This window comes from Giraffa tippelskirchi, chromosome X (assembly GCF_054371585.1).
Source record: "Giraffa tippelskirchi isolate mGirTip1 chromosome X, T2T-mGirTip1v1.2.pri, whole genome shotgun sequence".
Lineage (NCBI taxonomy): Eukaryota > Metazoa > Chordata > Mammalia > Artiodactyla > Giraffidae > Giraffa > Giraffa tippelskirchi.
In genome coordinates, this window is record NC_137289.1 from 138063901 (window position 1) to 138077586 (window position 13686).

The following is a 13686-nucleotide window of genomic DNA, read 5'->3' on the forward strand; positions in this document are numbered from 1 at the left end:
ACGACTGAACGACTAACACTTTCAGTTTTTCACTTTCTCTGTGTGGGAAGATACAAGAATCTGGGTTCACTGACATCATTCCTTTGATATGCCCCTCAGCTATCTGGGTCTGCTCTCCTGGTGGCTCAGACAGTAAAGAATCTGCCTGCAGTGCAAGTTTGGCCCTTAGGTCAGAAAGATCCCCCCGAGAAGGGAATGGCAACCCACTCCAGTATTCTTGCCTGGGAAATCCCATGGACAGAGGAGCCTGGCTACAGTCCATGGCGTCACAAAGAGTCAGACGCAACTGAGCAACTAAGACTTTCACGACTTTCAGCTATCTGGGACCTGTATCCTGTGTTTTCTCACCCTGAGTTTCCTCAGGGCTCATGATAGGGAGTGGCTGCAGTCTGATGGCTGCTAGATGGCAGGTATATTCTTTTCCTGAGTTTCCTCAGGGCTCACCAGCTCATGTTGGAGGGCTGTGATCACTCTTGACTGTGACATCCTTTGTTTACTGACAGGGCAGGAGATGTTTTTCTCATGTGCATTACTACTTTGTAAATGCTGTAGGGGAAGAAAGAATGTTCCCTCTACCCTCCTAGGTTCTTGGCTGAGACCCCCCCTGTAATAAAAAGACAGATTAACAGGAGAAAAACAAACAGGAGTTTAATAATATATATCCTCCTGTATATATGGGAGAGACCCATGAAAACAGATAACTCCCCCTAAATGGCCCAAGCCCCACTATGTTCAATACCTGCTGCTGCTAAGTCGCTTCAGTCGTGTCTGACTCTGTGCGACCTCATAGACGGCAGCCCACCAGGTTCCCCCGTCCCTGGGATTCTCCAGGCAAGAATGCTGGAGTGGGTTGCCATTTCCTTCTCCAATGCATGAAAGTGAAACGTGAAAGTGAAGTCGCTCAGTCGTGTCCGACTCTTTGAAACCTCCTGGACTGCAGCCCACCAGGCCCCTCCATCCATGGGATTTTCCAGGCAAGCGTACTGGAGTGGGGTGCCGTTGCCTTCTCCTGTTCAATACCATCTTCCACTAAAGACAAAAGATTTTTTGTGGGGTGGGGGAGGCCAGTTCTAGGAATTATCAGGAAAAGCACAGTGAACAAGGTTGGGGGTGTTATGCAGATTTAACTCCTTGCCTTCTCCACTGAGAAGAGAAGAGTTTCTAGAGATTTAAAGTGACTGTTCTGGTATGGAGAGGGAGACACCCTTACAAATGGAGATTCCCCTTATATATGTAAATATCTCTTACGGGTCACTACTACTCAGTTTTCAGAGCTTCTTTTTTGTATGCTGTTTCTTAAAAATAATCAGCCTCAAGATAATTCTTACACCAAAGAGACATTTGGAGATGTCATATTCTGCTCCCCTTCAATACCTAAAAAAGAACACTTTTGATGTTGTCGTAAAGTTGCTTACTCGTGTCTGATTCCTTGTGACCCCATGGACTGCAGCATGCCAGGCTTTCCTGTCCTTCACCATCTCCCAGAGTTTGCTCAGACTCATGTCCATTGAGCCGATGATGCCATCCAAAGAAGGCTTCTAACGTATTTCTACTTATTTTCATGGTTGTCAGTTATTTTGTACTATGAATGCAATTAGGATTAGTAACCAGCTCTGCATATACTTCCATATCTGTATCCATATACCATGTTGAGGCTTTTTATTCATAAGTTGAGTTAAGTTTAGTAAGTTTTAGTATTTAGTTTTTATTTCATTTTTTTCTAAGAATGTTTATATGTTCATTTATTCCTTTACCAGCTACCTATATCAAAATGTCATTTTAAAATTTCTTAAGAATTTTAACTTTTTTTCCTGTGATACACACATGTGATTATTTTGAAATGAATGACACTCCTGGAACTGTCAAATGTATTTTACAGATATTGAGGCAAAGGTTTACCCATATGAATAGTCTTAGAATGGTACAGGCTTATTAAGCAATGATTCCTAATTTTGCCAAGGAGGCAAAAAGGGAAGAATGAAATAAATGAAAGAGGTTTTGAAAAACTAAAGTATGCTTTATTTTGTTGTGATTACACCCAGGTTTGCAGGTTGACATGATTAACTCCCTTTGTCCCAAATTTGTCCCAAATTACTCCATTCAGCAAATCTGAAGTTGATTTGACAAACTGAATAGAGTACATTAGCCTGAAATGGAGCAAATGCCTTCCACTTGACTTTGGTAGGAGTCACAGTCGCTGAATATACTCTATGCAGAGAACACTTGGTGTATTACTATAGTCTGTGTGCTTTTTAGGTATACAAGTAGATCTTTTTGAAATGTAGATGCAGGTTCTGGGACAGGGCTGGAGATGCCTCCTTTTGGGGGACCACACTTTGAATAGTGAGGCTTTAAGCACAGCTGGGATCTTTGTCCATAGCCCTTTCAGGAATGATAAACATCCCTGTTCTTGGGCCTCTCCGGTTGGTCTCCCAGCACAGGCTAACAAACCAGACGGGCTAACAACCAGACGCGTTCAGCCTGCATTAGAGCACAAAGCCCAGTACTCCTTGGGTGTTTCTTTAAATCTCAAGTAGCAACTCCTTTCAGCTTCCCCTCACCTAGACTCCTCAAACATTCCAAACAGCTGAAGAAAAACCACTGAACTCCTCAAACGCATGCCAAACCCAAACACACACACACAGTCTCTCTCTCTCTCTCTTTAAATCCCAGATACTGATGAAGGGAGGAGTGGGGCAGGGCAGGTGTGAAACTGCCTTCTCTTCTGCTGGCTTCAGTGCCTCAGACTTCCTTATTTATTCTGTAGAGACTAGGTGTCCGTTTTAAGATCCTGGGCCCCGAGCACCGCAGTACACCCAGTCCCCTTCCAGCCACTAGCTGGACATTTCTCTCCGCCCATGTGGCAGCCTGGAGTGCCAGGATGAACTCTTCCCAGCCCACCCCCGGGAGCAGTCCTCAGCCAGGGCTGGTTGGTATTGAACCCAGCTCTTTGCCCCTGAGTGGGACCCCTGAGATGGCTGGGCAATCTGCACCGGCTCCCAGAGCTTCCAGGACTGAGACTCAGCCTCCCCCAGTGGTAACTGGCTTGATGATGCATCTGATTTAGCTGCCTTCCTGCCCCCATCTCACTTCCCCATTCTCCTGTGTCCTGGGGTCACATCCTAAATAAATTGCTTGTTCTCGAATCTTTGTCTTGGATTACCATCTGGAAGAACCCAAACTATGGCAGGGCTTTATGAGGCCAGCAGTCAGGAAGTACTTTTGTTCATTTTAATAAAACCCATTACACTAAAACACGGGAGCCCTTTGGGTTGGTCCTCAGGAGGGCTTCACCAATGTCTAGTTAGTTTGTTGGCATGACACCAAGCATTCAGGTGGCTGGAAGTAAGCCCAATCTCAGAGAGAACGCTTCCGTGTTCTGGACTGTCAACAGAGTTGATACCTGGACTCCCAACAGAGCTTACTCCTGTCCTTCTGAGTCCCTCTGGGCCAGGGGTGGGGGTAGGGAGATAGTGTATCTCTGAGTTCTGCCTCAGGCCGTAGAGCACATCTTGTGGCCCTGGCAACCCTTGCCCTGGCTGCATCCTACTTCCGTGTTCCTTTCTGTAGGCTTCCCTCCCTGGGGTTCTCCATCGTGAGCTCTCTGCCAGCCCCTTGGGACTAGGAGTCCTTTCTTGGACCTTCAGTTTACTGCATGGAGGCTCCTGACTTTAAGATTCAAGGACGTACCACCCCTGTTTTCCAAGCTTTGTGCCAATGATCAGTGTTCCTCTAGCCGTGGGGTTTTTTTTTTTTTTATTAATTTTTTGGCTGTGCTGAGTCTTTGCTGTGTGTAGCCGTTCTCTAGTTGTGACGAGCAGGGCTTCTCACTGTCGTGGCTTCTCTTGTTGCAGAGCATGGGCTCTAGGGAACATAGGCTCAGTAGTTGTGGCTCCCAGGCTCTAGAGCACTGGCTCAATGTGGTGGCGCACAGGCTTAGTTACTCTGCAGCATGTGGGATATGCCCGGACCAGGGATCAAACCTGTGTTCCTTGCATTGGTAGGCGGAGTCTTTACCCCTTGACCACCAAGGAAGTCCATAGCCATGTCTTTAGCTTGTCCCCCTCCTCCTGCCTTTCTCTCCAGACTGGAGTTGGACCCAAACTTTGGTATAATTTAAACTTCTCAGTGCATTTTAGAACTGCCTGTGTTCAAATTGGGGAATCTTAGCCCTTCTATATGCTCAGAAGGCTGCCTTTTCCCCTGGAGACCTTGTTCGCAGCACTCCCCATTCTGTGGCTCCTCGAATGATTGGAACCCACACCAGGCAGAGATATTTGGGAGGGTGGCCTGACCTGGCATCTAGAATGGATTGCTCACACTCTTGCTGTACCCCTGCCAGGGTGTGCTGCCCACCATGTCTTTGTTTGGGCCTCCTGGGATTCCTGATTAGAGACCCTTGTTCCTTTGGATTTGGTATTTTAGGAGTACCCACTACATCAGTGGGACTAGCTTTAATGTAAACATGTATGAAAACATCAAGGATGGATGGTTAGGTGAGTGCTTCCCTGTGACTTTGGGCCCTCTTGCTGGCTTGTAGATTGCCACCTTTTTGTTGTGTTCTCAAATGATGGTGAGAGGAGATAGGGGAGAGACTCTTTCTCTTCGTAAAAGGCCATAGTCCTAGTAGATTAGGGTCCCACCCTTATGACCTCATTTAACCTTAATTATCTTCTAGAGACTTTGTCTCCAGATACAGTCATGTTGGGGGTTAAGGCCATAACATATTAATTTGGGGCTGAGGAGTGGGACTCCAGTAATAGCAATAATTGTGCTTAGCTTTCCTCCCAACTCCTCCATTCATCTAGCTAAATCCTGAAATTCCACTATTAGAGATTCATTTCTTTGGCTTAAAGAGTTGTTAAAATGTAAATGGGTACAGAATTTGGTTGATATGTCTTGATATGAGGTCATCTCCTAAGAGCAGATAGGATTCAAAAAGTAGGAGGCCATTGGGTGCCAACAAGTTGGGAATGGGCCCTAAAGAGAGAAAGAGTACTAAAAAGGAAGTCAGTTTTCCCTGAGCAGCATCTTTTTGTTAACTTTGCCAAGGACTGTTCCAAGTCCTCAGAATTATTTAATCAGTTCCTGCAAAATAACCCTTAAAATCAAATAACTGAGTACTTAACCTAGCTTTCTTGGATCTACGAATGATTTGAAAACCTTTTAAAGAAGTCTTATCAACTCTCTGCAAAGGGAGAAGTATTGATAGAAATACAACTTCTCATTGGCTTATCCAGCCTTCTGTCAACACTTTTTATTAGCCAACAAATTATGTGTAATGACAACAGATGTTTGTAGTAAAGATTATTGTGTTGTTGGAGCCTAAAGTACATTTTGAATCACCAAAGATTAAATTATGTATGGGATAATTTTCATATTAACTGTGATATTGATAAAGTCTTGGTTCCTGCTTGTTACTGAATGATAATCCTTTATCAGCCAGGATATTTCCATTTCAGTACTTTGTCTTTCTCCCGTGCTAACATCGAAATGGTACCTGAGGTAAAATGAGCCCTTCTTGTGGCTTGTTATTGCTAGGATAGGCTGCTTTTGGATAATTGACTAAGGTAATCAGAACACTGTGTATGAGTCAGGCATGTGGCTTTGACCCCAATGTGGCCTTTGCTGTTAAGGAGACCTCTAGAGAGTGGGTCAGTGTTTGTTCAGTTCTGCTAAGGAAAGTGCGTGGAATTCCATCTCCTTTGGACCTGCTCTACCACTGGTGTCATTTAAAAGTCTTCAACCCTGGCTGTACGTTAGCTTTTTTTTAAAAAAATTATTTATTTATTGGCTGTACCATGCAGCATGTGGGATCGTAACTACCCTGACCAGGAATTGAACCTGTACCCCTGGCATTGGAAACACAGTCTTAACCACTGGACCACCAGGGAAGTCCCCATTAGCTTTTAAAAAGTGCACAGAAGTAAGTACTGTCCTGAAATTGGTGTTCATCTTCTCATATGTTTCTTTTTACTTATCCTGTATAGGAATATGTCCCTTAGTAAGAGAAAATGCTGCTTGCATGCTTTTTTTTTAATTGGAGTATAATTGCTTTACGATGTTGTGTTGGTTTCTGCTGTACAGCAGTGTGACTCACCTGTATGTATACGTATATTCCCTCCCTCTTGGGCCTCCCTCCCATCCCACCTCCTCCATCCACCTCTCTAGGTCATTATTTGCATGCTTTTAAACTATGTGATTGGTATTTTTTTACCCCCATATTATTCTGCAACTTTGATTTTGTCATTGTCTTTTTTTTCTTCTTTTCTTTTTCTTTTTTAAATTAGTTTATCTATTTTTTAACTTTACAATATTGTATTTGTTTTGCCATACATTGACATGAATCCACCATGGGTGTACATGTTTTCCCCTTCCAGAACCCCCCTCCCACCTCCCTCCCCATCCCATCCCTCCGGGTCATCCTGGTGCACCAGCCCCAAGCACCCTGTATCATGCATTGAACCTGGACTGACGATTCGTTTCACATATGATAATTTACATGCTTCAGTGCCATTCTCCCATATCATCCCGCCCTTGCCCTCTCCCATAGAGTCCATAATACTGTTCTATTTATCTGTGTCTCTTTTGATGTCTCGCATACAGGGTTATCTTTCCAATTAACTAAATACCATATATATGTGTTAGTATACTGTATTGGTGTTTTTCTTTCTGGCTTACTTCACTCTATATAATAGGCTCCAGTTTCATCTACCTCATTAGAACTGATTCGAATGTATTTTTAATGGCTGAGTAATATTCCATTGTGTATATGTACTACAGCTTCCTTATCCATTCGTCTGCTGATGGGCATCTAGGCTGCTTCCATGTCCTGGCTATTATAAACAGTACTGCGATGAACATTGGGGTACACGTGTCTCTTTCAATTCTGGTTTCCTCAGTGTGTATGCCCAGTAGTGGGATTGCTGGGTCATATGGCAGTTCTATTTCCAGTTTTTTGAGGAATCTCCACACTGTTCTCCATAGTGGCTGTACTAGTTTGCATTCCCACCAACAGTGTAAGAGGGTTCCCTTTTCTCCACACCCTCTCCAGCATTTATTGCTTGTAGTCTTTTGGATAGCAGCCATTCTGACGGGCGTGAAATGGTACCTCATTGTGGTTTGAGTGATGTTGAGCATCTTTTCATGTGTTTGTTAGCCACCTGTATGTCTTCTTTGGAGAAGTGTCTGTTTAGTTCTTTGGCCCACTTTTTGATTAGGTCGTTTATTTTTCTGGAATTGAGCTGCAGGAGTTGCTTGTATATTTTTGAGATTAATTGTTTGTCCGTTGCTTCATTTGCTATTATTTTCTCCCATTCTGAAGGCTGTCTTTTCACCTTGCTTATAGTTTCCTTTGTTGTGTAAAAGCTTTTAATTTTAATTAGGTCCTATTTGTTTATTTTTGCTTTTATTTCCAATATTCTGGGAGGAGGGTCATAGAGGATCCTGCTGTGGTTTATGTCAGAGAGTGTTTTGCCTATGTTTTCCTCGAGGAGTTTTATAGTTTCTGGTCTTACGTTTAGATCTTTAATCCATTTTGAGTTTACTTTTGTGTATGGTGTTAGAAAGGGTTCTAGTTTCATTCTTTTACAAGTGGTTGACCAGTTTTCCCAGCACCACTTGTTAAGGAGATTGTCTTTTCTCCATTGTATATTCTTGACTCCTTTGTCGAAGATAAGGTGTCCATAGGTGTATGGATTTATCTCTGGGCTTTCTATTTTGTGTCATTGATCTATATTTCTGTCTTTGTGCCAGTACCATACTGTCTTGATGACTGTGGCTTTGTAGTAGAGTCTGAAGTCAGGCAGGTTGATTCCTCCAGTTCCATTCTTCTTTCTCAAGATTGCTTTGGCTATTCGAGGTTTTTTGTATTTCCATACAAACTGTGAAATTATTTGTTCTAGTGCTTTTAATCTGTTGCATCTGTCACTTCCAAAGCGGTTCCCTCTGTTTCTTTTAGCTTCTTCTGTTTGCTGGTCTCTTCAGTATCTAATTTCCGCCCTGACACAAGGGGCGCGGTGGTGGTCACTTTTTTTTTTTTAGTCTCACTTATTCAGTCGTGCTGTGGGGAGGGAGGAACACTACAAACAAATCTCACTGGCATGTGCTCACAATGTTTCAGCCACACTGGGTTTGCCCCGGTCAGGGCGTGTGTGCTTTCCCAGTCTACACTGCTCAGGCTCTAGGTTGCACTGCCAGGAACTGTCTGAAGCGGCCCCTGGGGTTGCCTGTACTTCCCAGGTTTAAGCCGCTCAAGTTCAGGTTCCTGGGTACTTCACAAAGGCGCAGACTTGGTTGAGCCTGGGTTTTGTGCCCTTCCCAGGTCCAAGCAGCTCCGGTGACCAGGTTTTTGGCTAGCGCGGTTGGCGGGCTGCGCCTTTTTCCCCTTCCCCTGTCCCAGCCGCTCGGTTTTCTGGGTGTACAACGGGCGCAGCTTCCCAGGTGTGCCGTGCTGCGACCCTCTCGGCGGGTGTCAACCTTCCAGAGTCCCAAGCAGTCCTGGTTAGCAGCAGGTCTGTTTGCAGTTTGGTATAGGATGCCTCTCTGGGGCCGCGATTCCGCCCTTCCGGCTCTGGCTGCCCTCCCCTTCCTGTCTCCGGCGGGGGATGGGCCGGTCCGCAGCCGGCTTGCTCTGCTCAGTCCTTTGTTCTGTGAGCGGGCCTGGCGGTTTCTTAGGTTAAGGCTTTTCGTGGGAAAGCTATCTCACCGTCTAGGTTGCTGTCTCAATCTGGTTCCCTCAGATCGCCCTCGGGGCATTCAGGTCCAGTCCTTACCCAAAGCAACGCAGCCCGCCCCTCCCTGCCCAGCCCCCCTTGCTAGCTGGGGATGCACGTGTCTGGGCTGCGCGCCCACTGGGAGTTGCTGTTAGGTACGTAGACCGCGGGTTTTAATTATTTATTTATTTTTCCTCCCGGTAATTTTGCCCTCTGCGATTCCAAGGCTCGCCACAGACCCGCCGGAGAGAGTGTTTCCAGGTGTTTGGAAACTTCTCTCTCTTTTAAGACTCCCTTCCCAGGACGGATCTCCGTCCCTACCTCTTTTGTCTCTCTTTTTATGTTTTATGTTTTGTCCTACCTCCTTTCGAAGACTATGGGCTGCCTTTCTGTGTGTCCGATGTCCTCTGCTAGCATTCAGAAGTTGTTTTGTAGAATTTGCTCAGCGTCTAAATGTTCTTTCAGTGAATTTGTGGGAGAGAAAGTCGTCTCCCCGTCCTATTTCCCCGCCATCTTAGGAAGGAGGTCTGTCATTGTCTTTTGTTGTGAGATTTGTCCTCATTGCTACATGTAGCTCTTGCTCATTTCTTCTTCTCTGCTCTGTAGTAGTCCGTTGTATAAATATATAATCTATTGGTACATTCTTCTATTGATGGCCATTTTAATTGCTTCAGGTTTTATTATTAAAAATGAAGCTGCTATGAACAGCCTTGAACATGTTTCCTTGTGCTAATATATTTCTGTAGAGATTATATTTAGGAATGAAAGTACTTAAAAATTTTTTTTTTTAAATTTAAATTGGGTGATAATTGCTTTACAGTATTGTATTGGTTTCTGCCAAGGAATGGAAGTACTAGGTGGTAGGGTATGTGCCTCTTCAACTGTACTGGTTGTTTCCAGATTACTCTCCTAAGCAACTGGAAAAGAGACTTCCTGTTGCTCAGCATCCTTGCCAACACTTAGCATAGTCAGACTTGAGACTTTTTAATATCGCTGAGATGATATTGTATCTCTTTTGGTTTTAATTTGCATTTCTCTGAATGTTAGTGTTCATTGACTTTAAATTTCATCTTCATGAAATTCTAGTTCAAGTTTCTTATTTATTCTATCAGATTTTCTGTGTTTTAAAATTAACTTGTAGATGTTCTTTATATATTCTGGATACTGATTTTTAGTGATATATGTTATAGATAATGCCTCTCAGTCTGTGGCTTATTTTTTTGCTTTTTATGGTATTTTCTGATAAGATTCTTTCACTGTGGTCAAATTTCTTCTTTATTTCTTTTATGGTTTGCACTTTTATGTTTCTGTCCCAAAGACCTAAAGATATCTTTGTTATCTCCTAGAAGTTTAAAGTCTTGGCTTTTGAAGTAATTTTAGTCTAATTGGAATTGAGGGAGCAGTTTATGTGTGGATTGTTTTTCCATGTGGAAAAACATTTGTTGCAGGATTAGTTATTGAAGAGTTGATCCTTGCCCTCTCTCAGCTGCATCTTCCCTGGCCCTCTTTTGCTATATCGAGTGCCCCTATATGTATGAATCTGCTTCCAGGGTCACTAAAATTTGGCTTCCTGGTATATTTGTCAAACCCTGAGTGAGTATTAAACAGCCTTGATTACTGTAGTTTTCTAAAGAGCCTTGATATCTGGGAATTCAAGCCCTCCTTTGTTACTCTTTGTCAAATTGTCTTGGCCACTTTCTTTTACATGACATATATATTTGGCCCTCCATATCCAATGGTTCCACATCCAGGAATTCAACCAACTGCAGATTGAAAATATTTGGAAAGAAAAATTCCAAAAGATGCCAAAAAGCAAAACTAGAATTTGCCATTAAGTCAGCAACTATTTACATCACATTTATGTTGTATTAGGTAGTATATGTAATCTAGAGATGATTTAAAGAATACATCCTCTGTAGATTATAGATAAATAACTAGGCCACTTTAGATAAGGGACTGGAATATCCTCAGATTTTGGTATGTGTGGGGGTTCCTGGAACCAATCCCCCTTGAATACCAAGGAACAGCTGTATACCTTGTTGTTTAGTCACTCAGTCATATCCGACTCTTTTGTGACTCCATGAACTGTAGCCTGCCAGAGTCCTCTGTCCATGGGGTTTCCCAGGCAAGAATACTGGAGTGGGTTGTCATTTCCTTCTCCAAGGGATGTCTCCAACCCAGGGACTGAATCTGAGTCTCCTGCATTGCAGGTGGATTCCTTACTGCTGAGCCACCAGGGAAGTCCCAGTGTATACCTTAGATTTACCATTAAGTTCCATAGAGAACTTCATTAAGATTTTGAGTGAAATTACCTTGAATCTGTAGCATTATTTATTTTTCCAAATTACTTTGATATAGATGATCCCATTTGTGTCTTGCAACAATTTGAGAGTTAAGTTAATATTGCCCCCTTTCTCAGATGAGGAAGCATATTAGACAAATTAAATGCCTTGTCCACAGCTCACAAAGCTAGTCAATGGCAGAGTCTGGTGTGTTTTTTTTTTTTAATCCCCCCCCCTTTTTGTTGAGAAATAATCCACATACCATAAAATTCTCCATTTTAAAGCGTACAATTCGGTGGTTTTTTAGTATATTCACAAGGTTCTGTAACCATCACCACTAATTCCAGAACATTTTCATCACCCAAAAGAGAAGCCCTGCACTCGTTAGTGGTCACTGCCCACTTTCCCCTCCTCCCCTCAGACGCTGGCAGCCACTCTCTACTTTCTGTCTATGGGTTTGCCTGTTCGGGAGATTTCATAGAAATGGAATCATGCACTATATGGTATTCAATGTCTGGCTTTTTTTCACCTAGCGTCATGTTTTCAAGAGTCTTCCATGTCATGAATTGCAACTTCACTCCTTTCTTTTTCCCTTCATTTTTTTCTTGGATTCATTTCCTTTCTTCATTTTCATCTTCTTTTCCTTTTTCAGTCTATTCCTTTTCCTTCATTCCTTCATCCAAGTCTTTTGACTCAGCCCAGTGGACTTTTTACAGTTACCATGTTAAGTCAATCAGTAAGTGGAAATTTATTTCTTTAAGAAATTAAGGATGAAATGATAACGCATGAGCCCAACAACGAAGTTCTCCAGCCTCACTCCCTGTTGGCGTTCATTAGGCGCTCAGACATTGAGCTGAGTGCACCAGAATAAAGGATCAACATCAGAGATTTTTAGAAGAATCTTGGCAGTGTTGTTTCCTCTATGCTAAGCCAGACTTTTGCTAAGCCGTGTGCCTGGAAAGCGGAATATTGTTTAGGTTATGAGCTGTGCATTAGATATGCATACTTGCTTTTGTAGAAGAGAAGTCATATTTTCTTCCAAAGAACTTGAGGTTGTTCAGTTGAATGTGTTATACAGATCTTGGTTTGAAAGAGTTACATAAAGCACTGTGTGCAAAGAACCCTTCTCTCTTTAGAAATGTACTTACTCAGTTCAGCAGTATTTTGCTGTTAACCTTCAATTGAACTATAAAGAAGAATGAGAATGAATGACACTACAATTTGCCAAGCCCTGAAGTAAACTAGGGACAAATATGTATGTTTCCCTGCAAAGTATGCTGAATTAATTCCTTACCACTCCTCAGACCACTCCCAGTGAACAAACAGAACCCACATTAGTCAGGGTCGGGAGAGAGGAAAGATTAAATGTGTACACACTCACGTGTGTGTGCACACAGACACACACTCATAATTAGTTGATCTGCAACAAACCTCAGGCTGTTCTCTTAACTCATATTAAGCCAATAATTTATTTAGGTTTTAACCAGCTATTTTGGAAATTGTTTTATAAGGCTTTAGTTCTTCCAAATGTTCACAACCCACAAAATTGGTTTTGGAAATAATCATTTTTCCCTTTGCCTACAAGGAATTGCAAAATTGAGTTTGAGTTCATTTGCAGTCATTTCTCTTCCCCTAGGTTTTTAGATACCATTTTTTTCTCTGCTTCCTTTTTTTACTTGCCATGAATTTTCCCTTCTTTCCCCAATAGTATGTCCAGCTCCTTCAAAATCTCTCCATTCATCCATGCACTCTTTCAACAAGTCTTTCTAACATTCCTACTATGCCCAGGCACTCTTCTATTCATTGAAGACTCAACAGTGAACCCAACAGACAAAACCTCAGCCTTCAACAAAGCTTATTTTCTAGTGAGTGAAGCAGATAATAAGTAAAATACACATTATGTTAGATAGTGATTCATGCTATTTGTAGAGGAAAATGTATCAGAACAGCGGCACAGGGAGCTTGGAAGGGCTGCAATTTTAAATAGCATTTCTTTAAGTCAGGGGTTGGCTAACTTTGGCTTGTAACCGTCCACCTTTTCCTGTAGATAAAGTTCTATTAGCACACAGCCACATCCATTCATTTACAGGTTGTCTGTGGGGTTAATTAGTTGCAACAGAGACCATGTGGGCAAAGCCGAAAATATTTACTCTTTGGCCCTTTGCAGAGAAATGCAGATTTTATTTATTTATTTGTCTATTTGGCTGTACTGGGTCTTAGTTGTGACACTCAAGATCTTCGACCTTCATTGTGGCCTGTGAACTCTTAGTTGCGGCATGTGGGATCTAGTTCCCTGACCAGGGATTGAAATCCAGGTCCCCTGTGTTGGGAGTGCTGAGTCTTAGCCACTGGACCACCAGGGAAGTCCCTGTAAATTTTTATTTATGATAACGTTGTATAATTAGTATGCATGTTGTGCTTTTCAGCTTCCAAATCATCTTTTTTTTTTTTTAATATTTATTTGTTTATTTGGCTGGATAAGTTCTTAGTGGTGGCACACAGAATCTTTGTTGCATTGTGTGGAGTCTTTTACTGCGCCACGTGAACTCTCTAGCAGTGGCGTGTGGGCCAGCTTGGGAGCATGTGGGCTCAGTAGTTGCAGTGCACATACTTAGCTGCTCCACAGCACGTGGGATCTTAGTTCCCCGACCAGGGATTGAACCTGAGTCCCCTGCACTGCAAGGACGACT

General features: G+C 42.8%; 1 protein-coding gene across 12 annotated transcripts in view; it reads left to right on the plus strand.

Annotated features, from left to right (window-relative positions):
- ADGRG2 (adhesion G protein-coupled receptor G2) overlaps positions 1 to 13686 on the plus strand; it is a 126913-nt gene that overhangs the window by 18643 nt on the left and 94584 nt on the right. For 3 of the 12 annotated variants that reach the window (XM_081566516.1, XM_081566520.1, XM_081566524.1), the window contains exon 1: positions 8593 to 8869. The exons of 8 other annotated variants lie outside the window; for them this stretch is intronic. The gene's annotated coding sequence lies outside the window, so the exon portion shown is untranslated. Of the gene's footprint in view, positions 1 to 8592; positions 8870 to 13686 lie in introns of those variants that run through there. One more of the 12 variants, XM_081566526.1, reaches the window with a different exon arrangement.